This window comes from Lactuca virosa, chromosome 8, assembly GCF_052849685.1.
Source record: "Lactuca virosa cultivar CGN04683 chromosome 8, Lactuca_virosa_CGN04683_v6, whole genome shotgun sequence".
NCBI lineage: Eukaryota > Viridiplantae > Streptophyta > Magnoliopsida > Asterales > Asteraceae > Lactuca > Lactuca virosa.
The window spans coordinates 66441177-66469062 of record NC_136433.1 but is presented as its reverse complement, the minus strand read 5'-3'; the positions used below and the strand labels follow the sequence as shown (position 1 = coordinate 66469062).

At 36.3% G+C, this 27886-nt stretch overlaps 1 pseudogene; it reads left to right on the top strand.

Moving 5' to 3' along the window:
- The first annotated feature begins 17997 nt into the window (after positions 1-17997).
- On the top strand, positions 17998-20348 carry LOC145130436 (protein FAR1-RELATED SEQUENCE 5-like; annotated as a pseudogene).
- The last annotated feature ends 7538 nt before the right edge of the window (positions 20349-27886 follow it).

Here is a 27886-nt window from a genome sequence, read left to right as displayed (position 1 = left end):
TCTCAGGTAAACAGATAATATGCACACATAGCACGTAATTTATATAAAATACTTAATATCTATGTGTAAGATGAAAGTAACTATGCACTCACTTGTTAAGGTGGTGATTCGGACAGCTCTTCGCTTCTTAAAATAATCTCTTTGACGAAACAACGATTTTGCTAAAAACCAGGTTCTATGCGGGCAGAGTTTCAAACCGAAAAACTCTTTTTCTCAGAGCCATCGAGTGCTCCGAGGCTTTCTTCTAGTGCTAGGGAAGTTTCCTAGGCGTGGGGGTGTTTGGGAGGTTTAAAGAGAGAGTAGAGAGAGAAAGATGTGGTGAAAGTTGTGAGAAAGAAGGTTGGCCGCGCACCCCTTTTATAGGGCCGAAGCCTCGCAGTATGCGGAGTGTATTCATTGGTCTACGCGGGGCATAGTGACACGTGTCGTACAACTGTTGGGGCATCGTGGCTCGCTTCGGACCACACAAAGGAAAGAAACCGTGGGGCGTACCAACTTCATACGTGGGGCGTACTTCGGTCAACGTTAGGCGTCCGACTGTACGTTGGGCATAGCCTCGCACCAGCTCGCAAATTCCCATCTCGACTTCTAAAATTCGTAACTTTCGCATATGAGCTCCGTTTCCAACGTTCTTTATATCCACGCGTAGGTGGGACCATACTCTACAACTTTTGTTTATACTCCGTCGGCTAATTTAACATTATTTTTAAGGATATATTTTTAACAGGCCGGGACAGGAAAAATCCGTTAAAAATATAACCTTAAAAATAAAGTCAAATTTAACAGACTTTTCCTGTCCCGCCCTGTTAAAAATATAACCTTAAAAATAAAGTGAAATTAGCCGACAGAGTCTAAAAGTAAGTTGTAGAATACGACCCCACCTACGCGTGGATATAAAGAACGTTGAAAACGGAGCCCATATGTGAAAGTTACGAATTTTAGAAGTCGAGATGGGAATTTGCGAGCTGGTGCGAGGCTATGCTCAGCATATAGTCGGACGCCTAACATTGACCGAAGTGCGCCCCACGTATGAAGTTGGTATGCCCCGTGGTTTCTTTCCTTGTGCGGTCCAAAGCGAGGCAGGATGCCCCCAATAGTTGTACGACGCGTGTCACTACGCCCCGCATAGACCAATGAGTACGCCCCGCGTACTGCGAGGCTTCGGCCCTATAAAAGGGGTGCGCGGCCAACCTTCTTTCTCACAACTTTCACCACTTCTTTCTCTCTCTACTCTCTCTCTAAACCTCCAAAACACCCCCCAAGCCTTGGAAACTTCCCTAGCACTGGAAGAAAGCCCCGAAGCGCCCGAAGGCTCCGAGAAAAAGAGTTTTTCGGTTTAAAACTCTGCCCGCGCAGAACTCGGTTTTTATCAAAACCACTGTTTCGTCAAAGAGATTATTTTAAGAAGCAAAGCGTTGTCTGAATCACCACCTTAACAAGTGAGTGCATAGTTACTTTCATCTTACACATAGATATGAAGTATTTTATATAAATTACATGCTATGTGTGCATATTATATGTTTACCTGAGATCTATGCTGGATGAAAGATCTAAACTTCTTTCATTTCAGATCTAAACTTTTTCTTTTCAGATCTAAACCTTTTTCTTCAGATCTGAACTGTATATGTATTTTCTTTTCAGATCTAAACTTTTTCTTCAGATCTTAACTGTATATGTATTTTCTTTTTAGATCTAAACGTTTTCTTCAGATCTGAACTGTATATGTATTTTCTTTTCAGATCTAAGGTATATATGTATTTTTTTTATCTAAAAATATGTTGGGTAGAACATGGGTAGATGAAATAGTTGGTGTGTGATGAAAGATGAGCTGGAGGATGAGATGAAAGGTGATATAGATCATGAGATGAGGGTGAGAGGTGAAAAATGAGAGAAACCTTTACCCAAGTGTTGGCCCCGTCATCTAGCAAAGTATGGATGACAACCACACACTATTCTAGATGGTCCGCTAGAACACTAGCAGACTCGTAACCTGTAGGTGTTGTGAATGATATGTTCACCCGGTGTACTCTAAAAACCCATTGACATGTATTGCGGGTGGAGTCCCGAAAATAATACTGTCGATAAATGAGATAAACCCTGGCAGCTATGGAATTAACGCCTGTTGGATGAACCCTGGCAACTATGGACTTAGTGCCTGCTATATAAACCATGGCAACGATGGAATTCGTGCCTAGTCCTTAGGACAATCCTTAGGAATGAATGAATAAAGAATAGTTGATTCTTAGGTAGATCCTTAAGAGTAAAGAAGATAATGGGATGGGTAATTGGATTGATTGTTTGATGTTTAAACATAATAACTATATTATTGTGGGTTGAAAACCCTATGTACTCACCAGGTTTCCCAACCTGACCCACTCAGTTTATTTGTATCACAAGTGTCAATATGAAGCTACATTACACTAAGAGATTAAGGAGATGAAAATCACTAGTGTAAATGAATGTAAGTTCTGTTTATGCTTATGTTTCTGTATTGACGATGACATCCCAAAGTTTTAAAATGAATAAAATACATTTCTTTGGAAATGCTTTGATAATATATTTATCATGTTTTTTTTCTGGGAACAAATTCCGCAACATTTTTCTTTAGAAGGATACTCTGATTTTCAAAATAAAGCATAAACAAATCGGTATTTTCTGGTCGTGAAAATGGGGATGTCACAATGTAGACCCCTCTGAGCTAATTGAGGAGGACTACACCCCAATGGATCCTGAGCACGTCAGCTCAGACTACGAGCCAGGGGAGGAGGAGGAGGATACTACTCCTTCTATGGAGATTTCACCACCACCAACACCTCCGCAGAGATCCTACCGATCACTCATTACTGGACTTTGATTCAGTACCACCCCGAGGAAGACTACAAAGATCCCCTATAGAAAAAGGCATGCATCCCCACTAGCATTCCCACCACCAGCAAAGAACCTTGTAGGGACTATCCATGGTTGCCACACACCAGGATGTCGCGGCATGTGGCATACATCAGGATTCGTTTCGAGGTAGGAGAGTCCTCTACAACACTATCCCTATCCCGGAGACCCCAGTTGAGCAGGTTGTATCATTCTTGGTACATCGGATTTCTCAACACTCCGACCACATAGGAGCCTTGGACTCTGAGATCTTTATGTTTCGAATGGAACTGAGTCAACTGACTGATCAGGTGGATTATTTAAAGGAGGAATGAGACATAGTTGAGATGCGGATCCTACTGGTACATGATCAGTTACAGGAGGCGTTTTATGAGGTGTAGTTTCAACAGTAGGTGATAGAGGAGGTTGTGATTCACACTGATATGGTGGAGCAAAAGGTTGATATGGTTGATGCGATGATCTCCTTTTCAGATACTTGGGTGGATTTTGTGTATAGACAGTTAGTGCAACTAATTTCATTATTGATTGTATATTGTGGGTTGTAGGTTTCCCTAACATGATGGGCTAGGATGGACATACATAACTTTGGGTTAGTGTTCTCAAAAAAGCTAGCAAGTTATAGTGTACTTGCTCTTTTGTAAACTATTAAGCTTTTGCTACACTAACCACATATTTTTGTGGTTCGCTTGTAAAAGAATATGATGCATATAAAATACTAAGGTTGTATGAAATATGTATCTATGTGATATTACTCTTTTTCTTGACTAACATTAACAATAACTCACTGCATCATAACCACTCCCTCGCAGGAAACACATATACGAATGCAAACAACAACCTCACATCTCGTTACTAACTTTAGGATCAAGAAATGGCACCCCCAAGAATCACTGGATCAAACCTCGAACCCTGTCCATAACCAGATGCCCATTATGCTCAAAGAACCCACCCCCCATGGACTCAAAAACCATAGAGGCCTTGGTAGCACAGCGAATCGTAGATGCTATAGTTGGTTTTGAAGAAAACCACAACCCAAGATCTGGACTAGGAGTCGGAGGTGAAAGACAAGGGGAAAACCGAGGTCTTCCAAAGGCTGGTATGTATAAGGACTTTATGAACTGCAAGCCTAAGAGGTTTTATGTAAATAAGGGAGTCGTAGGACTTACACGGTGGATTGAGAAAACCGAATATGTTTTTGAGATTAGTGTATGTGCTAAGGAGAGTAAAGTGAAGTTTGTTGCTTGTACCTTTATGGATGTGGCATTGTCTTCGTGGAATGGTCGCACCAAGACTCTGGGAATCATCAATGCAAACTATTTGTCTTGGGGAGAGCTTAAGCAAATGATTATCGATGATTATTTCCCTTGGAAAGAGATACAGAAGTTAGAGAAAGAATTGTGGAACCTCACCATAACCGACCTTGATATCAGATTATACACCAACTGATTTAATGACTTGGCTACCCACTATCCTAGTTTTGTGACCACTGAATACAAAAAGATTGAAAGGTACATTTGGGGATTAGTTTAACCCATCCAGGGATTGGTCAGCCTCTTGACCAACCACATATGACAGTGCCAAGAGGTTAGCTTTCAGCTTAACCAATCAAGAGATCAAGCACGGCACTTTCACTCAGAGAGCGAACATCCTGAAATCTGGAGAAAATAAGCAAAATTATGGAAACGAATTCAAGGGAAAATTGAAGCAAACCTTGAGTGAGAGTAGGAGACTGTCAAGGTTTATGTCACCACTTCAGCTCCAGCCCCGGTAGCATCCCCAACACCTTAAGGACAGTATGATGGTAAACACCCGAAGAGAAACCTATGCAATGGGAGGAGGAATAATGTCAAGTTTTGCGGACGGCAGATAGTTTTGCCTGGAACCATGACAAACCTATGGGTTGCTACCATGACTGAAAATCGACCTTGCAAAGAATACGGGATAACCGGGAATAGTGAGAAAGATTGCCCAAGGTTGCGACATGATGGGGGAAATTCCAGAGGAAAGGTATTCGTGATCGGCGCCAGGGACGCCATTCAATACCCAACTGTTGTGACAGGTACATTTCATGTTAACAGTTTATACACAACTATATGTTTCGATTCCGGTGCTGAGAGAAGCTTTATCAAACCTACGTTTAGACAACTATTAATCCATAAGTGTAGAAAGTAAGATGAACCTTACATAGTAGAAATGGATAACAGAGAATCCGACAGTACATAGGAAATTTTAGAAAACTGCGTTCTAACTCTAAACGATCACATATTTCATGTCAACCTCATGCCTTTAACCATCGGGAGTTTCGATGTCATCATTGGCATGGATTGGTTAACACCGCACCGAGCTGGAATTCTATGTTACGAGAAAGCCATACGACCATCCCTACCTAAAGGAGAATATCTATTTATCTATGGGGATAAGCCCAACAGAAGCCTTCAGATCATTTCCTACATAAAAGTGAGAAAGTACCTACACAAGAAGTACTATGCTTTCTTAGCTCATGTTGTAGACAAAAGGAGCGAGTGGAAAGAAATCAAACACATACCCCAAGTATGTGATTTCCTCGATGTATTTTCGGAAGACTTATCAGGATTACCACCAATTCATGAAGTAGAGTTCCAAATTGACTTGTTCCTAGGGGCGGCTCCAGTAGAAAAATCTACCTACAAATTAGCCCCCTCAGAAATGCAAGAGCTATCTGGATAACTCCAAGAGATTCTCGATAAGGGTTTCATAAGACCAAGTTTCTCACGTTAGCGAGCCGTGGTGTTATTGTTGGATTAGATGTCTAAGCCCATAACTATTATTGGTATGTATTCGACCCGAGAGTAGCATGGTCCATTTGGGTTGCATATCATCAGGACAATTTGTTATGATGGACTTTTGAGAGAAGAGGTTATATATGATTTATTAATATATTATAAGTTCTAATATATTAATATGAAGTCATATGTTTTAATTAGTATTGATCAAGAATTAATTTGGTGATCAAAAGAGACTAATTAAAACTATGGGGACTAATTATGGTAATTAGTTGTATTTATATGTGTTGGACTTATGATCCATGTTGGACCAAGTTTATGTATGGATACATAAAGAGTTGGGCCACATGAATCATGGATCATAAGATCCATGGATATGGGTTTGGGTTATACCCATGACTCTTAGAATTCAACACATATAAATACATATGTTATGACCTAAAAACCGTCACCCTTAGTGTGTGTGTGTGTGCATGTTCTTGGAGTTCATGAAGGTTTTAGAGTGCATGGAGATTCTCTCTCAAGTCCTACCTTTGTCCTTGATGTGTTGTGACTTCATTTGAGGCTTCCACACTATTGGGGCTAAGTTCTTAAGGCCAAATACATCAAGACCTCCAGACACACAAAAAGGTATGTTACACTATCTAGTAGCTTATGTAGTTTGTATGACAATTGCATGCTAGCTATAGGTTCAATACCTTGGAAACCATTTGCATGTATTATTAGTGAAAACATAGATCCAAGGTATTTAGGGTTGTATGTGCACCATAGGATGTTGTATTATACCAAAACCCAACAGTGGTATCAGAGCCTGGGCTTGTTTTCTTGTTATACTTGCAAAAATGGCTGAAAAATCGAATTTTGTTGCTGTCTGAACAGCAGACTCGCCGAGTCCATGAAGGGACTCGACGAGTCCAAGGCTAAATGCATCCAACTCGCCGAGTTGGTTCATGCACTCGACGAGTTGGACCCCCAGACAGCATATATTCGACTGTTTTGGCTGGAATTGGACTAGGAACATTACCCTAAGCTGTTTTTGACCTTATAAACTTGTTTTTGATGTGGTAATGTTCATGCTAATCCAATTTCAAAGATAATTGTCAATAGATTCATGTTTTGTGTTAGTTTAAAAGTTATGCTAGTTACATGAAAAAGTTTGATGTGAATTATCTTTGTTCATATGAGTTGCTTAGATTAATAGAAAAAAATTAATTGATTATGTGTCTTTAATCCATTTTAATCTAAGAGTTGATTCTAAAATGTGTTTGTGTAACTTGTCCTCAAGTTACATGAAATGTCACATTTAAGTTTCTTAAAACTCATAAAATTGGCAAAGGTTACAAAATGAAGAGTCTTGTCCTCATTAAATGGTTTTATGACTCCATAACTTGTCCTCAAGTTATGGAGGTTCAAGAGTCACTTCATTAAATAATAAAAATGTGTAACCTTAATTAGTTCCATAAGTTACAAAAGAAGAAGAGTTACATTCTTTAATAGTTTAAAGTCTTCCATAACTTGTCCTCAAGTTATGGAACTTGAAGAGTTTTAATTAAAACTACTTTAAACACATAAGTTATGGAATTAAATGGTTTTGAATATTTTCAAAACTTGCCCTCAAGTTTTTGAATTTGTAAAGTTTCCCCCCATGAATACTTTAGTTCCAAGTTAAACCCTTAGAATTTTAATAGTTTAAAATTCAACCCTTATACTATTATAATATTATAGGTTTAATATTTATATATATGTATAAGAGTAAAAGTCAGTCTTACCGTTAGTAGGCCTCATTCACGAAGCCGGTCTATAAGGGGGGTATAAGGTTACTGCCTATAAAATGGCAGTTTAATGGGTGTCCACTCTCACCCACCGCTTTCTTGACTGGTGGAAGGTCGTTAGCCGAACGGGTTTGACAGGACTATAATTCTCCCTTCATTAAAAGTATTAATGATAAATACTAAGTAACTAAGCACTTATAAATTCCCAATCTTAGTTACTTAGGAAAATGTGAATTTGGTGCTAACCCATGAAATTCACACTTTGTACCTTACCAAGTCGTTGGTGGAGCGTGTGTGGTTAACCGACACACTAACTTGGACTAGTAAGGATGGCAAAGGGTGACTTAATGTTTATCATAGATCGATGGAGCGTGTGTGGTTAACCGACACACTGATTAGGTGATAATATTAAGGGTACCAAGTGAATTTGCATGGTTATTCACACCTTGTTTGTGATCCTCGGCATCCCAGTCACAAAATTTGAGAGGGCACAATCGAGATTGAAACATGCCATTGAAAAGTTCAATGAATCTCAAAAGATCTAGGAGTTTCAAATCCATTCAAATATCTCAAAACATGCCACTGTTAAATTATTTCGTTTTTCATGGTGGAAATTGGTGAATCGTCATTCGCCTACCTTCAAATATCTTATAGCTTGGATTACGGCATCCCTCTTCCAAGTTATAAAATATTATGTTGGGTCCTAGCCTTAATATTTCATATTGGGTGTTATATTAAGGACTTAAATCAACTAACTTGAATATCTCCCATTGTAGATGTCTGGTTCAGACAACTATGATCTTCCCAAATCATCCTTCACCCCCTCCAATTATTCTCCCTAACCCACAAGTTCAAGGTCACTCAAGCGCTATTGGCAAGTAAGGTCTATGTGTGATCACATCTTGGAGATGAAGTCACGTATTACAAGCCGGGAGAGTTGGGTGTCAAAGTCTTGAGAAAGTTGGATGTTCAATCACTTTCTAAGTCACATAGTGAGTTCCTTTGGGACTACTATGTGACAGACCATGACTTGACCCTTAATGATCTTACCTATTTGCTTGGTGCTGCTGAGTCAGCAATGATTTTGAGCACTGGTAAAAGCAAATTTGATTAGAAGATCGACTTCCTAAACCTTCTATTGCCAAAGGAAGGGGCATTGGTTGCGAAGCTGCCAAATTTACCTGAAAGGTCATTAGGATGGTAAAGTCAATAAGTTTGACTTTACTTCAGGAAAAGTCCATTGTCTAACTCTATTAAGTTCCTATTTGGAGATTCTTATTACATGATGTGACTGGGTCACATGTTGATGTTGAAAAGAATCAAAGTGAAGAGGAAGCTTAAAGGACGAATTTTGAGTTGTTACTTAAAGAGTCGTGATAGATTGCTTAGGAATACATAACAACATAGTTTTTCACATGCATTTGCATTGTAAGGATAACGTTTTCCGCAAAGTACTAAAATAAAAGAAAAGTTTTTATTTTATTTTAAAATATCCTTACAGTGGCATTTGTGAAAATTTGTTGTTTATATGTTTCCATTGATAGCAATATTGGAAAAATGGATTTGATTCTTTCGACTGTGGTAGTGTCATAATTTACCAAATAAGGAAAGATCCTCATCACCCAAGTTTCAGTTGGGTAGAAACTTGGAGTCATGCGACTTGTATTGTATGATGGATGAGAATTTTCATCTTTGGGAAATTAAGACTAATTCATTGTTCACATGCATATGTGAGTCAAGTGAAAGGATCAGGGGATCGGGTACACTTGAGTGTGCACTGGTCAGGTCCACCACAAAGAATGATGAGACTATTCGTCATGATTTACTAAAGCTTAGTAAATATGGTTATACTTACAAGTTTAAGTATAATTCTGAAACATTGGAAAAGTATCAATGTTAGGCAGAACGAATAAGAAGAATCAAATAAGGCACGAAGATAAAAGTTTCTCCAATCTGAAAAGATGGGAAAGTACTTGAGTATCTTGTTTTATGATTATCTTAGTGATTATGAAACCATATCACAATTGATTCTCTAAGGACATCTTAGTGCATTCTTATGACTAAGAAGAGGAATCTTGAATTGTAGGAATGGTTAGATCAAGCAGATGAATCATACTTCGTTTCTAAACAAGTCTTAGAGTCATACTCCAATATTGTAACTTGAGTGACACATCTTAAAGAAGGTTTATTAACACTAGTCAAATGTAAGAGTAAAAGATGTCCTACTCTTGTACATTTGAAATTGGTAAGTTGTGATGTTTTGGATAAAACAAAGACCAACTAAGGCCAATTGTGTGAAGTGTTTGTCTTGATAAGAATCCGCACTATCCCTTGAATATTTGTTTGTCAAGGAATGGTTCTTGGCAAGAGAGTCTTATATGTCAAGAGGACAGTGGGAGTCTAAAAGATTCTGAAAGAGTTTCAAGATCTAATCAGGAATAAAACCTGTAGTTTATCACTAGCACACGACTTGAGGTTTATAACCTATCATGTTAACATATTCCTGTTTCTGTGTCCATTCCAGTTAAAGTTGGTTTTGCATTGGGTGCATAACAACTTGGAAGCAATGGCAGGCCCTTGTGCTGCCAAGTGGCAAGAAATTAAGATTGCACAAGTTCGGTCTATATGAGTTTGGATTTGTCACTAACCTTGTCTTGTGATTATGGTTTGACAAATTCACATGGATAGGAACTCATTCACCATAAAATCTAAGTGTCATAAGGTTTCTCTCCGATTCATGAAAATGATGGTGAGGAAACGCTTTCACTAAGTAGATTTTAAGTAGATAGCAAATGTGTTATTTGCATTCTCAAAGTCGTTTGTGGAGCGCGTGTGGTTAACCGACACACTAACATGGACTTGTGAGAAATAGCAAAGGTCTAAACAATTGAGACTATGATTACGACATCCCTTTTCATAGTTCTGAAATTGTTAAGACACACATGTGTGCTATCTAAGGAAAGGTGTATGATTTTGATAAAGTTTTATCGAAACATCTTGTATCAGAAGTCTGAACTTTGGTAAGAAAGTCAATAAAGTATTGATTTCTAGAAGTCCAACTGATTTCTGGATACATGTCAAAGCTAGTGGGTGCATAAGTGATATGCTAATAATTATCATGTAAGTGGGAGCATGATTATTATGTTAAGTGTTAATTATAGAAAACAAAAGTTTCAATTGGGAAAAGTTGTTTTGCTATAATTAAGGGAGAGGAAATTATACTTCATTTCAATTATAAAAGCTTAGATTGAGATTTTGATCATCTTTATTCAAGGATATATATATGAATTTTATGTTGGAATGGTTCAACACAAGGAAATTCTATATATATTGCGTTCTCAAAATTCGATTATGATTACGACATCCCTCTTCATAGTCAAATTTTGAAAACATGGCAAATAAAAAATATTGTAGTAAAAGTGTAGTCTATGATCACGTCTTTATGTGAGACATCATGAATCGTGTCCCATATACTTCGGATATAGGATCGATTGCATGTGCTATAATATTCATCCTTTCTAAATTTTCCAAATGCTCAAGGCATTAAGAGGATAGAAGATCTAGAATTGAATATGACTAAAATGATTAAGCAATTGTCGAGGACAATCTGAGGTTTACCAAAGATTGGTTGCTCATGGACAGTTTGAAGTATATTGTTAATTTTGGAAGGACCGTATTAACATATTCTGAAAAGAGGCAACTCTTGTTCAGAAGTGATAGTCAAAATGCGAATCTGGAAAGGTTTCCATAGGTGGAAGTTGTTCTTCAAATTTGTGTAAGATTAGAAAGCTTAATGCAAGAAGGATGTTCAAAGTAATGCACTTTGAATTTGAGACTTCGTTTCCATGGAATTGATCTCCAGTGGAATACTCTGTAATGTCTGTTGACAAGTCTTTGTGACTTTGTGCATAGTCATTACGAGAGGATCAATGCATATAAGATTAGAATCTAACAGATTTCGTTAAATGGTAGGAATTTGGAATTCTTACATTTACGATAAAGATTTGGGATTGTGAAATGAGCATCATTGGAATCATGTTCAATTAATCTATTTCACAAAGTAAAGATCATAGATAAACATAGTGTGCATACTTGGTGTATGGCATGACTAGTGTTTAGAAAACATAGTTTACATGCTTGGAGCATGGGACAACTATTGTTTTGATTCAAGTATAAAGTTGATTATTTGAAACATTATACAATGAATAATGAGTAATCAATATGGTGTTTAAATAAAAGGTGTTTTATTTACTCTCAAAGGTGCTTGGGACCATAGAGGATTAGTATTATTCTTGTGTTTCACTTTGCATGTTTTGACTTCCAGAATAACTAGGTTATTCTTTCCGAATGATTAAGTTATTCAAACCATCCACAGTCGATAATACGTTGGAAGTAGGTATTAAGGCAAGACTGTCATGAATCGGGTTTGTAGATGTCCAAGGTAGTGGACATAGTAAGAGTTACTGCAACATTCATGAGTACTCCTGGAATAGGGATTCCAGTATTGGATTCAACCCACGCTCATTTGAATCACTTCATGGATTTTATCACGAGTGATCATGAGACGATAATATCTTATATTCTTCAAACCTAGAGATATGACTTGTTGCCTATGAGTTGGTTATACATTGATTGCACGTAAACGCATTTGGTAACTCGATGTTATAAAACGTGCCTTTGTGTATGATTCAACAAGTAGTAGAACAAGCATATGAGTCGAAGTTTATCCATTCCTTTTACCCTAGGAGGGATAAAAGTGATATATGTGGGCCCCTCGATGATTTGGTGATGACAAACGTAAGTGCTAGGCCGGGCCTGGACTGATTTGATTTGTTCAATTAGTCAGTCGTCATAAATCGGAAATCGGGAAACAACAAATGGACAGAGAGAATGATTATAATCCATGTCTCAGTCCATATGATATCTAGAATGGAGGAATATATGATCCCTTATCTAATGGACGCGTCATTGATTTGTTCAGAGTTCGATAGCGGCTTTAAGAGCCACGATTGCTAGTCAGGTTTTGGAGTCATACGCAACAATAGTTTTAGACTTATCCAAGTGGGAGACTGTTGGATTAGATGTCTAAGCCCATAACTATTATTGGTATGTATTCGACCCGAGAGTAGCATGGTCCATTTGGGTTGCATATCATCAGGACAATTTGTTAGGATGGACTTTTGAGAGAAGAGGTTATATATGATTTATTAATATATTATAAGTTCTAATATATTAATATGAAGTCATATGTTTTAATTAGTATTGATCAAGAATTAATTTGGTGATCAAAAGAGACTAATTAAAACTATGGGGACTAATTATGGTAATTAGTTATATTTATATGTGTTGGGCTTATGATCCATGTTGGACCAAGTTTATGTATGGATACATAAAGAGTTGGGCCACATGAATCATGGATCATAAGATCCATGGATATGGGTTTGGGTTATACCCATGACTCTTAGAATTCAACACATATAAATACATATGTTATGACCTAAAAACCGCCACCCTTAGTGTGTGTGTGCATGTTCTTGGAGTTCATGAAGGTTTTAGAGTGCATGGAGATTCTCTCTCAAGTACTACCTTTGTCCTTGATGTGTTGTGACTTTATTTGAGGCTTCCACACTATTGGGGCTAAGTTCTTAAGGCCAAATACATCAAGACCTCCAGACACACAAAAAGGTATGTTACACTATCTAGTAGCTTATGTAGTTTGTATGACAATTGCATGCTAGCTATAGGTTCAATACCTTGGAAACCATTTGCATGTATTATTAGTGAAAACATAGATCCAAGGTGTTTAGGGTTGTATGTGCACCATAGGATGTTGTATTATACCAAAACCTAACAGTTATTCGTCAAGAAGAAGAACGGAACTTTCATGATGTGAATCGATTATCGGGAGCTAAACAATATAACGATCAAGAATAAGTATCTGCTTCCAAGAATTGATGATCTTTCGACCAGTTGCAAGGATCCAACTTCTACTCGAAGATTGATTTAAGGTTAGGATACCATCAACTTCGGGCACAAGAGCAAGACATTTCGAAGTCAACGTTCACAACTCACTACGAACACTATGATTTTCTCGTTATACCTTTCGGACTAACCACTACCCAACAATATTCATGGACCTGATGAACCGTGTTTGAAAAACCTACCTAGAAAAATTTGTGATCGGGTTTATCGACGACATATTGATATACTCACGAACAGAAGAACACGGCCAACACTTATGAATCATTCTGGAGTTGGTAAAAAAAGAGAAATTGTACGCCAAATTCTCAAAGTGTGAGTTTTGGATCAGAGAAGTACACTTTATTGGGCAAGTTGTCAATAACAAGGGCATTCACGTGGACCCTTCCAAAATAAAGGCAATCAAGAATTGGGAAGCACCTATGACACCGACTGAGGTGCGCCAATTCCTAGGATAAGCACGCTACTATCAGAGATTTATCGAGAATTTCACCAAAATAGCTAAACCCCTCACACCACTAACACAGAAGGACATGAAGTTTAATTGGGAAGAAAAGCAAGAGTCTACATTTCATAAATTAAAACACATGCTCTGCAGTACGCCAATTCGTTCACTCCCGGAAGGAACCGAAGACTCTTTTGTCTATTGCGACGCCTCACATGAAAGCATGGGATGTGTACTTATGCAAAGAGGGACAAGATTATCGCATATGCTTTACACCAACAATAGGTGCACGAGAATAATTGCACCACACATGATTTAGAATTGGGAGCTGTAATTTTCGCCTTATAATTTGGGAATATTACTTATATGGCACACAGTGTACCGTATACACCGACCACAAGGGGCTTCACCACATCTTTAATAATAAAGAGCTTAATATGAGGCAACAGATATGGCTGGAACTGCTGAATGACTACGAGTGGAAAATCCGATATCATCCGAGCAAGGAAAATGTGGTAGCTGATGCCCTAAGCATAAAAGAACGAGCTAGGCCTCGCAGGGTGAAAGAACTCACCTTTACAATTCAGTCAAACCTTTTTGCCCAAATCCGAGAAGCACAAATAGAGGCCCTTAAGGAAGAGAAGAAGGCAGAAGAATGCTTGAGAGGAATGGAAAAACAATTCGAGTCCAAGGATGATGGAACCCTACGTTTCATGGACCGATTATGGGTGTGGAAGTCCGACGATATCTGGAGTTTGGTTTTGGATGAAGCTCATAAAACAAGGTACTCAGTCCACCCGAGATATGACAAGATATACCTTGACTTAAAAAGGAGGTATTGGTGGCAGAAATTGGAAGCAGAAATATCCATCTACGTGAGAAAATGCTTGACTTGTGCTAAGGTCAAGGAAGAATACCAAAAACCCTTAGGTCTAGTATAACAAACAAAAATATCTGAGTGGAAATTGGAAAAAATCGCCATGGAATTCATCACCAAACTACCCAAGACAGCCAGTAGGTTCAACACAATTTGGGTAATGATCGACCGTCTGACTAAGTCTGCACATTTTCGGCCAATCAAAGAGACATATAAAATGGAGAAACTATCCAAAACTTACATTAAGGAGATAATTTGACTACACGACGTACCAACATCTATTATCTTCGATAGAGATAGCCGATTTAACTCTCGGTTCTGGAAAACAATTCAGCGAGCATTGGGAACACGACTTGATATGAGCATAGCCTACCATCCGCAGACTGATGGTTAAAGTGAAAGGACTATACAAACACTTTAGGATATGCTCAGAGCATGCATGATAGACTTCAAGATGCTTGGTATGCTCACCTACCTTTGTTTGAGTTCTCCTATAATAAGAACTATCACACCAACATAAAGGTTACGCCATTCGAAGAACTTTATAGCAGAAAGTGTCGTTCACCGATATGTTGAGCAGAATTCGGTGACACCCAGTTAGAAAAGAAACTCGCAAGGAACAATTTTGTAATAGGACCGAAGATTATACATGAGACCACCGATAAAATCATACAGATCAGAGAACGGTTGAAAACGGCTCGTGATCGTCAAAAGAAATACGTTGAGTTCCGACGAAAACCCTTGAATTTCAAGTTTTGGATAAAGTCGTGCTAAGAGTCTCTCCTTGTAAAGGAGTATTAAGATTTGGAAAATCAGGCTAACTCAACCCAAGATAAATAAGACCATTCGAAATCCTTACCAGAGTAGGTCTGATAGCCAACCGACTTGCATTGCCCCAGGAACTCAGCAGCATGCATGATGTCTTCCACGTGTCAAACCTTAATAAATGTCTCTCTGAGGACACACTTATTATACCTCTTGAAGAGATTCATATCGACACGAAACACAATTTCGTCGAAGCACTGATCGAGATTATGGATCGCAAAGTCAAGAGACTTAAGCATAGTTGCACTCTCATAGTCAAAGTACGATGGAACTCTAAGAGAGGGTCAGAGTACAGATGGGAATGTGAAGACCATATTAATAGCAAGTACCCTCACTTGTTCACGATCATCCCGAACGCAAGGTAAATTTCGGGACGAAATTTCCTTTAACAGGGGGAGGATGTGACAACCCAGAAAATACGTCACCAACCGCCATTAGAATCTAATGATGTCAACAACATGTAATAGGAAAAACACTTAAACATTCGACATATAAATAAATATATCCAATTTTTGTCCTTAATTATGTCAACAAATAGGCTCATAAATAAGGGAATGAGAAATCATGTCACCTTAACAACACATTAACGTTTTTAGAATGTACGTGTTTCCGCGATTCCAAAAATATAAACTTCGTAAAAATCCGACATATAATGGTAGAGGAATGGTAAATAAAAATCTACTGCATACTAAAAGTTACAACGTCGAAAACTACGAGGATATCGATTGAATTTTTTCAAAAGTCACCAAAAGGAGAAACGAAGTACTACTCAAACTAGGAATTTTACGACAAAGATCGCCTAAAATGGGACCCGTACGAGAGAGTTATGATTTTTATATAATCATAACGATTATAAAAATATAGGCTAAAAACGAAAGTTAGAATTAGCCAAAACGACCAAAAGGAAAGTTGTAGTGTACGTCGAGACGTACACGGATATATAAGAGTTGTTGAAAAAGGAGGTCATATGTGAGAGACATGAATATTTAAAGTATAATTTTTATCCAAGTGTGCACCCGCGTGCAGCACGTAGCACACATCTGACGACCGGATTCGTCAAGATACGGATGACATGGCATGAAGAGAGGGGGACACGTGGCAGCTCCATGTGGCTCACGCGCACTTGCACAACGTGCACTCCAAAATTCGTTAGAAATAGAAAACCCTGACAGTTCAGTTCTCACACCTCAAAAACCTCTCTCATTCTTTCTTGATTTCCATGCTAATGATTCCCGAGCGCCTCCCGAGTTCCGAACTCCCAAATTCTACCTTACATCAACGGTTTCACACATCAAGGGTGAGTTCACGGCCCCACTTTACAGTTTTCAAACCTTTTATGGGTAGAATTCATGTCACATTACAACTATTTTCATAATTAATACTAACTGTACAACATTAGTTATATAATTATGCTTAGGACATTAGGATAATATTATGTCTGGTAGATACCCTGCCCAACTTTTATGGATAATATTATGCCTAGATGTTACGCTGACCCAAACATTCAGAAATTTTGCATACCCAGTCGTTATGCTGATAAAACATTTAGGGAAACATTTTATCTAGCTGTTACGCTAGCCACCCTTTGGATGACTTTGTACCTAGTGATTACACTATCCAAATACCTGACTAAACTAAATATTATAACTTATATATATATATATATATATATATATATATATATATATATATATATATATATATATATATATATATATAGGGAAAAGTGAGTATGAGGTTGTAATATATTTAACCTTGGGTGTGGAACCTCCTGTACGCTGCCGTTTTGGATGGAAATAAACTCACCTTGAATCACTTATTTTACGCATACCATTCTGTATACTTTTATTTTCCTTGATTTTCGGTTTCCATGAAATCCCACCCATATTATGACTTTTTCTCAATTTTACTGGTATTATGATTCATTCTCCACTTTTATTTCCAGATTCCTTAATTTTTTTTTTAATACGAATGACCTACCTTGTGGCTTTTGTTTTTCTAATTCATGGTCCTTTAATCTAAGCAACCAGGTATGAAAACAATTTAATCTTCTTTTTTGTTGTCGTTCCTTATCAATTGTACGCACACTACAATTCCTTCTCAACTTCGAATTCTCTTATCACTGATATATTTATTTTTCATATTGGCCTACGTAGAGCTCTGTTTACTATTCATCATCTTCAATTTCTTGAATTATCAAAGTTACCAGGTACCAACATGTTGCTAAAAAAACTATTAATTTTTTTTATCAAATTGACCTACTAAGTCCTTTGTTTTAGGGTTAGTTTTCGGATACCTGTAACAACTAAGATCATGAATTTAGAAGACACGGTAGCGAATCAGTCGTTTACAACACATACAATTGAAGATATTGATGCAAATGCTTCTTTGGAATCAACGTTTGAATTTGAGAAAATACATGATGACAGTGTGAATCTTGCATGTGACGAAGATGAAGCTAAGGATCTAAGCATTATGGGTAAGGTTTTCAATACACCTAAGGATGCATATACATTTTATAACCAATATGCTTTTCTACATGGATTCGGTATACGTGTTCATTGGAGCTTTAAAAATAAGACCACAAATGAGCCTTATCGGAAGACATATGTATGTAATAAACAAGGCTTTAAAAGTTTGAAGGGTAATACTATATGTGGAGGCACTAAGAAGCGTCGTAGAGATTTGAGGACAGGATGTCAAGCAATGCTCCGGATTTCAAAAGGAAAAGATGGAGAATGGTTTGTGGATGTGTTTAATGACAAACATAATCATGAGTTAAGTATTACACCTACCAAAGTGATGAAACATCATTCTCATGGGAAGATCCACCGTTCAATGGCGTGCAAGTCTCTTATGGTGGAACTTGGTCAATCAGGGTTAAGGCCTTGTCAGATCAAAAAGGCTGTCAATGTAATGAAAACTCCATATGATGTTGATGTTACCTCAAAGCAATGCGCCGATGTTTTATCCGAGCAACGAAAACAGTACAAAGGTAAAGAGTTTTATGGGTTGATCAAACATTTCCAAGATAAAGCACTAGTAGATAGTAACCAATATTTTGCTGTGGATTTGTTTGATGATGGGTCTCCTAGAAATGTTTTTTGGGCTGATGGAAGATCACGAGATGCATATACTAAATTCGGGGATGTCGTTGTGTTTGATGTCACATACATGACAAACAAATTTAAGATGCCATTTGCTCCATTTATTGGTGTGAATCATCATGGTCAGTCTATATTGTTTGGTGGTGCATTGCTATAAAATGAAAAGGAAGAAACGTTTTGTTGGCTATTTGAACATTTCTTAAAGTGTATGTTTAGCAAGTATCCAGTGGCATTGATAACAGACCAAGATAAAGCTATGGGTAATGCAATCAAGAAAGTGTTCCCAAACACTCGACATCGCTTCTGTGCATGGCACATTAAGAAGCATGAATTGGAACATCTCCGACCACTTGTAGCCCGTTATAATGATTTTAGAGAATCTTATAAACAATGGGTCAAGAGTGATACAATTGAAGAATTTGAAAGAAATTGGGACATTATACGTGATAAGTATAACATCGAAACTAACTGTTGGATAGCCGAAATGCATAACCAACGAACACACTGGGCCAAAGCCTTCTTAAAAGATGTTTTCTTTGCTGGCATGACTACAAGTGGAAGAAGCGAGAGCATTCATTCATTTTTTGATGGATTTGTTAATTCCAAGACCATGTTGAATGAATTTGTACTCCAATATGATAAATCAGTCGACTCTCGAAGGGTTGCCGAAGAAGATGAAGACTTCAAGACTATGAACTCTAGTCCGGTGCTTTCTTCTATTCATCCGATAGAAGAAAAAGCAGGTCAGTTTTATACAAGAAAAATGTTTGAGGTTTTCAAAAAAGAATGGATAGAAGCTAATTGTAATTTAACCCATGAGACTTTAAGTAAAACCTCAGAAGAAATAAAATATAGGGTTGGGCAACTTAATATTGAGAAAAGACATTGGAGAACTGTTAGCTTTCATTTTATGGATCATGTGAATGTCACGTGTTCATATGCTAAGTATGAAACATATGGGATATTATGCAAGCATAGCCTCTACGTGATGAAGAAAAGACATGTTGAAACCCTTCCTAATCACTATATTTTACCAAGGTGGACACTTAGTGTTAGGTACAAGGTGGGTAATAGCAGCATTAGACTCGACGAAATGAATAGTGAAAATGGAGTTAGTACCTTAACTTTATGGTGTGTCCGTTCAAACTGTGACAAAGCAATCGAACAAGCAAGCGACTCCCCTACAGAGATAGACAAATTCAATAGTTTTGTAATAAAGTTTTTAGAAGATGAAAGGATTCGAAAAAATTCTTAAGAATTTGAGACTGTGTCTCTAGATCCATACAGGGGAATTTCTCAAATAAATATGACACCTCAGTTATCTGTTCGAGATCCTGTTGCTCCGAAAAATACGAAAGGGCGTCCAAAAAATGCAACTCGAATTAAGTCTTCTTTAGAGAACATGAAGAAAAAGAGAACATGCTCTTACTGCCAAACACTAGGTCATTATGCCACTGGTTGTCCAAAAAGAAAGGTAATTGTAATATTTATTTGATTCTTCATGATTTTTGCTATCATACTTATATTAACTATTATCATTATATTAACTATTATCAGGTGGATGAATCTGTAGCAGAAGTGATCATATGTGTAATCAGGTGGATGGTTTATTTTTCTTGTCTACATGTGTTGATGGGTGCTGCTGTGATCAATGTGTCCTTCGTGCATCTTGTGTTTGGTTTCTGCTCGTTATAGATGCATAACTTTACCTCATAAACAATTATTTGTTTTTTAAGAAAAAGCTTACATAATTGTTTTGTTAATTTATGCAACTTAAGATATATATTAAGAAGTTGAAAGCTTTTAGAAACATGAAATTTTAATGAGTGAATGCACCTGAGACTTCACTTTAATGGTTCTATTTTTATTTGTTGATGTAAATATAGATTAAATTATTAAAGTTATTGTATCTCATTGTTTCTTATATGTTGGTATTTTTTAACTTTGTAAATACTTCAAGAAAATTACACCATAGTGCGTAGAGATAGAAATAAATAAATAAATAAATAAATAAATAAAAACTAATCACGTTTATATGCTTAAAAGATGTTATAGCATAGGTTATTGGTAAAAGAATATCAGTACACATAATTAACTTAATTGATCAGTAGGATGTCTAAAATACACTCTTTGAATGTATATACTTACAAAAGGTACTTTCAAAGTCGCAATATTACATTTGACTTAGATATGTATTTATTTGTGCTTTTAATCGTATTTAAGGAATCAATTTGCAGGGGATGTGTTGCTACTTTGGGTAAAAAACAAATGTAAGTAGGTTGTTATTACGGGTAAGAAGTTATAAGTACGTCGCTATAATAAGTAAATTTCAGTAGTAGCAAACTTTCAAAAATCGATAAAACTATAAAACTGGAATATTTGAATTTATATCTCAACTCGTACAAGGAAGAATGTTATAAAATTTTACATAACGAATAAATAGGTCTTTTTATCAGAACTAAATACAATATTCGGAGTTTATACTTTATACAATTCAAAACCCAGGGAAATTTACAAGAGAAGAAGCATCGGTAAAATTTTGTTTGCACTATCCCGCAAACTGAAAAGACCTCAACTTAGAAGACGAGCCACTAAAAAAATACTCAATTCAGCAAATGGTTTGAAGCATCCTAGATTCTTTCATTGTCTAATCTTTGTCTCTCGTTCTTGTATCAGGCCATTTGTCCGCTCAAGAAGCGTCTTTGACTGTCATAAAAATAGGCAAAGTTTTAAATTGAGCATATACATACAGCTAACATATTGAAATATTTATTGTGTACTTTTAGTCTTCATATTTTTATAGCTTATTTCTTTTAAAAGAAGGATAGTTTCAACTGCAAGCACCTTAAATAAATAATAAACTTCTAACATTGTGTATTTTTATAGGTTTATTTCATTTAGGCATTCCATCAAACACCTATTAAGCATTCCAATTAGCAAGAATTTATGAGATATATATTATCACTTACCTGTTGCCATTGTACACAAAATTCAATCTAATACAACTTTCTACAAATTAAAAAGAAATTTAGCATGTTATTGCAACTATTTGCAATTTATTCAAACCACAACTATGTTAAACGATAATAACAAGTTGCCCACTGATACATGAAAGAATAAAAGTCAAAATCAAATGGCAAAGAAACGGATTGGGGACCCACGTCTTGTCTTCCAACATTCTAAACCCAGGGAAAGGAAGAAAGATATGATGAAATCATTCAGCTTTAGGGGAAAACTCAGTAGAACAAAATAAAATTCAAATTGAAAATGAAAAAATCAATGCTAGGATTTGATTTGCTTATATATCAAGAAAAAAAAACTGTTCTTTAGGATTCCAATATAAGAAGAGAAAAAAGGGATGTGGGTTGTATAGGACGACGATAGAATTAGTCGAGCCTACAATTAGTCGTGTCCACCCATATGGTTCTTGAGGAAGAAGCGGAGGATTCAGAGTCGTGTGATAATAGTAGCAACAACGAATAAATCCATGGAGAAGAGCAACAAGTAAGAATCGATAATAAATGAAAATTTGGGGTTCGGTAAGGAACAAGGAAATCAGACAGCGGGTATACATAAAACGGCGTAGTATCACAGGTTCCACACCTAAGGTTAAATGTATTACAGCCTCATAAAACGAGATACTTATTATATATATATATATATATATATATATATATATATATATATATATATATATATATATATATATATATATAATAAGTATCTCGTATAAATACCACAAACAACAACAACAACATGACGACCAGTGGAAGCCGCACATAAACAAAGTGTTAGATGAGACACAATTCATCTTCAAGCTAAATAAACTTTAGCTAGCCCTAACTTATAATCATTAAATCTTAAGTGAGTGGCAAATATATGTATAAATCTATACGTGATTGACACTCCCACATGTGGTTGCTAGCAACAACCTGACGGCAAGTCGAACCATGCATAACTTTCTAAACTATTTTCAACGTCGAATGAAGCGTAGTGGTTTTCAGGGATTATTCTACACAGTCATAGCTCGATTATAGGAATTCATTGTAACATTGTTAAACTAATCTATCTAAAAACTACTACTAGGAAATAAACCTAAGAAAGTAGCAATAGAACACAAACTCAATTATGTGAGTTTAGGATAACAATTGTTGGGTTTTATGTACTCTAACATCCCTATGGTGCACATACAACACTAATTTTTTGGATCTAAGTTTTCTCTAATTATACATGCAATAAAAATTATCCAAAGCATGAAGCCTACAACTAGCATGCAATTTGATATTTTGCAACACAAAATCAAGTTAGAAGAATACCTCTTAGTTGTAACTGATGGATTTTGAGCATAACATCATTCCTATGGTGTTCATGCAACCCTAATTGCTTTGATCTAGGTTTTTCTAATTAAACATACAACATTGAATACCAAAGCAATAAACCCTAGATCTAGCATGTGATAATCGATATTAACATAAGAATAGGATTTAGATCTTACCTTGATTGTTATGTAGCAATAACAATCTCAATTCCTCTTGATCTTGACTTCTGAAAGCTTAGTGCCTCAAATGTTGCACCTCTAATGGAGTCACAAACACCATGAGCAACAAGATGAACAAGGAGAGAGGGAGGAGACACCAAAACGTCCAAGAAACTCCAAGGAATGCTTAGCCACGTTTTGGGTGCCCTAGGGGTCCATTTATACTTGTGTGGGCTGCTAGGGTTTTCAGGGAAAACCCTAATTCTCTGCTTAGGCCTTAAGCAACTCATGGAGTCCCTTTAGAAAGCCCTTGGATGAAATCCATATGGGCTTCCCATAGATTTTGTCCAATCCTCTTTCCAATAGGAATCCATAGCCCACAATGCAATTATCTTATAATTACAATATTAGTCCCCTAAGTTTAATTAATCTCTTTTAGCCACAAAAATAATTCTTAATTAATTCTTGACCAATATTAATTAAACAATATGATTTTTCTTTTAATATATTATTCACATAATATATTAATAAATCATAATTAAACCTCTTTATCCTTAATTCATCCTATCAGTTGCTATGGTGAAGGCAACCCAAAAGGATCATGCTCACAATCGGGTCAAGTACATACCAAAATAGTTATGGACTTAGACACTAATGCAACAGTAACTTGTAGGATGTGGCCTTTCAAGAGCTTAGCACCTCAAGTGTGATGCCTCAAATGGTTCACAAACACCATAAGTAAATGGAGGATAATGAGAGAGAGGCTAGGAGCACACAAAATCATCTAGGGTTCTACTTGGAACTCTTAGGTTCCAATTTTAGAGCTAAGGGTTATATTTAGAGTGTAGAATTCCTAGAGTTTCAACTTGTAAACCCTAATCCACTTCCTTGGGACTTTAATCCAATAATCCATATGATAAGCCCTTTGTACTAACTCTTAGTCCATTCTAATCAGCATGGATCATTAGCCCAAACTATATGTATTACTGATTTGCCTAATCAATCCTCATTAATTTAATTAGTCTCTTTTGATCACTAAATTAATTCCAAATTAATTCTTGATCAATACTAATTAAATAATATGATTTCTCAATTAATATATTATACTTATAATATATTAATAAATCACAAATAACCTTTTTCTCAAATATCCTTACTATCAAATTGCTCTGGTGAAGGCAACCCAAAAGGACCATGCTACTATCGGGTCAAGTACATACCAATTATAGCTATAGGCTTAGACACCTAATCCAACAGTCTCCCACTTGGATAAGTCTAATAACTATTATTGCAAGTACGACTCCAAAATCCGATTAGCAATCATATCTCTCAAAAGCCGCTGTCAACTCTGACCAATAATGCGTCCATTAGATAAAGGATCAAATATTCCTCCATTATAGACATCGTATGGACATGAGACATGGATTATAATCATTCTCACTGTCTATGTGTTGTTTCCCGATTTCCAATTTATGACGACTGACTATTTGAACAAATCAAATCAGTGTAGGCTTGGCCAAGCGCTTAGGGTTGTCATCACTAAATCATCGAGGGGCCCACATATATCGCTTTTATCCCTCTTAGGGTAAAAGGAACGGATAAACTTCGACTCATATGTTTGCTCTATTTACTCATCAAATCACACACAACAATATGTTTTATAACACCAAGTTACTAGTGCATTTACATATCATCAATGTGCAATCGACTTGTAAACTGCAACTATATGTCTCCGTTCAAGAATATAAGATATTATCGTCTCACAATCACCCGTGATGAAATCCATGAAGTGATTTAGATGAGCGTGGGTTTAATCCAATAATCAAATCTTGTTACAGGAGTACTCATGAACACTACAGCAAACTTTGCTATGTCTAAACACTTTAGACAATCTATAGTCAGATTCATGACAGTCTTGCCTCAATACCTACTTCCAAAGTATGTTCAACTGTGGATGGTTTGAATAATCTTATTATTCAGGAAGTCAAAACATGTGAAGTCAAACACAAGAATAATCGAATCCAATATGTTCTCAAAACTTTTGAATATAAATAAAACACCTTTTATTTAATCACCATATTGATTACACAATATTCATTGTATAATGTTTCGATTAATCAACTTAATACTTGAATTAAAATAATAGTTATCCCATGCTACAAGCATGCACACTATGTTTACCTATGGTCCTTTCTTTGTGAAATAGATCAAAAGAAGTCATGTCCAATGAAACTCATTTCAGAATTCCAAATCTTTATCACAAGTGTTAGATTCTAAACTATCATGCAATGATTCCTTTTGTAATGTCGTGGCACCAAAGTCACAGAGACTTTGCCACTGACATTATAAAGTATTCCTTTGGAGATTGTTACAAGAAAAATTCCATGGAAGCGAAGTCTCAATTTCAAAGTACATTCCTTTGAACATCCTTCTTGCATAAAAATTTCCAACCTACACATAGATTCTTAATATCCATCTCCCATTATGGAAATATTTCTATATTTGCCATATGACAAATCATTATTAATAGAATCCTGTCTATTCATAATAATGTCATCATGGTCCATTTATTACTATACTTCCAACTACAAGCGACCAATCCTTAGCTAACCTTAGATCGTCCTTGACAATTGTTTAATAAATTTAGTCATATCCAGTTCTAGTCCTTTTTCCCTCTTAATGCACTAGGCATTTGGATAAATTAGAACACGAGAATATTATAGCATATGCAATCGATCCTATACCCGAAGCATATGGGATACGATCCATAATGTATTACATAAAGACATGATACTAAACTAGTCTCTTGCTATAACACTTCCATATATAGAATTCCCATGTTGAAACATTCCAATATGGTAATCATATATATATATATATATATATATATATATATATATATATATATATATATATATATATATATATATATATATCCATGGCTAAGTCTAATTAATACTTCAATCTAAACTTTGAGATTCGAAATAAATATAAGTATCTTCTCCCTTATTATAGCAAAACAACTTTTCAAATTTGTAACCTTTGTTTCCTATAACTAGTGTTGCTAACTTGCAACACTTCACACAATAATCATGCTCCCACTATCATGATAATTATATTCTTACTAGCATAACACTTATGCTCCCACTAGCTTTGACATGTGCTCAGAAATCAGTTGGACTTCTAGAAATCAATACTTATTGACTTTCTTACCAAAGTTTAGATTTCTGATACGAGATGCTTCGATAAACCTTTTGTTGGGTTTTGAGAATTCTAACACTCCTATGGTGTACATGCAACCCTATAAACCTTGGATCTATGTTTTCTCTATTATACATGCAAATATTAACTATTCCAAGGTTTCATCCTAACTAGCATATTATGAAGCACCTATACTACAAAGTTCTAGTTAGATGACATACCTTTTGATGTAGCTTGATGTCTTCAAGCTTTAAGAGCTTAGCCCCAATAGTGTGGAAGCCTCAAATGGAATCACAAATCACCAAAACACCTTGGAAGAACTTGAGAGAATATGTATGCACACTAAAATCGGCCCACTCTTATTTTCATTCACTTGTGCCAATTTTGTGAGCCAAGGACCCCTTTATATATTATGGAGGATTAGGGTTACATCCATGTAAACCCTAATACCTATGACATTTCATTTACATAGGATCCATGGGTTAAAAGCTCCATGGACCATCCATGAAAGCTTAGCCCAACCTAAATGAACTTGGCCCATTCCATATATATAAGAGTCCATATTTAATTAGTTCTTTTTGATCACTTAATTAATTCTAAATTAATTCTTGATCAATACTAATTAAATAATATGATTCCATATTAATATATTAGAACTTATAATATATTAATATAAATCATAAATATACTATTCTCAAAAGACTATCCATATAAATTGTGTCGGTGAAGTACAACCCAAATGGACCATGCCGGGTCGGGTCAAGTACATACCAAATATAGTTATGGACTTAGACATTAATCCAACAGTCTCCCACTTGGATAAGTCTAAAACTATTATTGAGTATGACTTCAAAACCTAACTGGCAATCGTAGCTCTTAAAGCCGCTGTCGAACTCTGACCTTGTCAATGACTTGTCCATTAGATAAGGGATCATATACTCCTCCATTCTAGATATCATATGGACTGAGACATGGATTATAATCATTCTCTCTGTCCATTTGTTGTTTCCCGATTTTCGATTTATGATGACTGATTGATTGAACAAATCAAATCAGTCCTGGCTTGGCCAAGCACTCACATGTGTCATCGCTAAATCATCGAGGGGCCCACAGATATCGCTTTTATCCCGAAGGTAAAAGGAATGGATAAACTTCGACTCATATGGCTTGTTCTACTACTTGTTGAATCATACACAAAGGCACGTTTTATAACATCGAGTTACCAAATGCGTTTTCGTGCAATCAATGTATAACCGACTCATAGTAACAACTCATATCTCTAGGTTTGAAGAATATAAGATATTATCGTCTCATGATCACTCGTGATAAAATCCATGAAGTGATTCACATGAGCGCGGGTTGAATCCAATACTCAGAACTTATGAGCACTCATGAGTGTTGTAGCACCACTTTGTCCACCAACTTGGACCTCTACAAACCAACCCATGACAGTCTTGATTCATATCTACTTCCAACATATGACCGACTGTGGATGGTTTGAATAACTTAATCATTCAGGAAGAGCGACTTAGTTATTCTGGAAGACAAAACATGC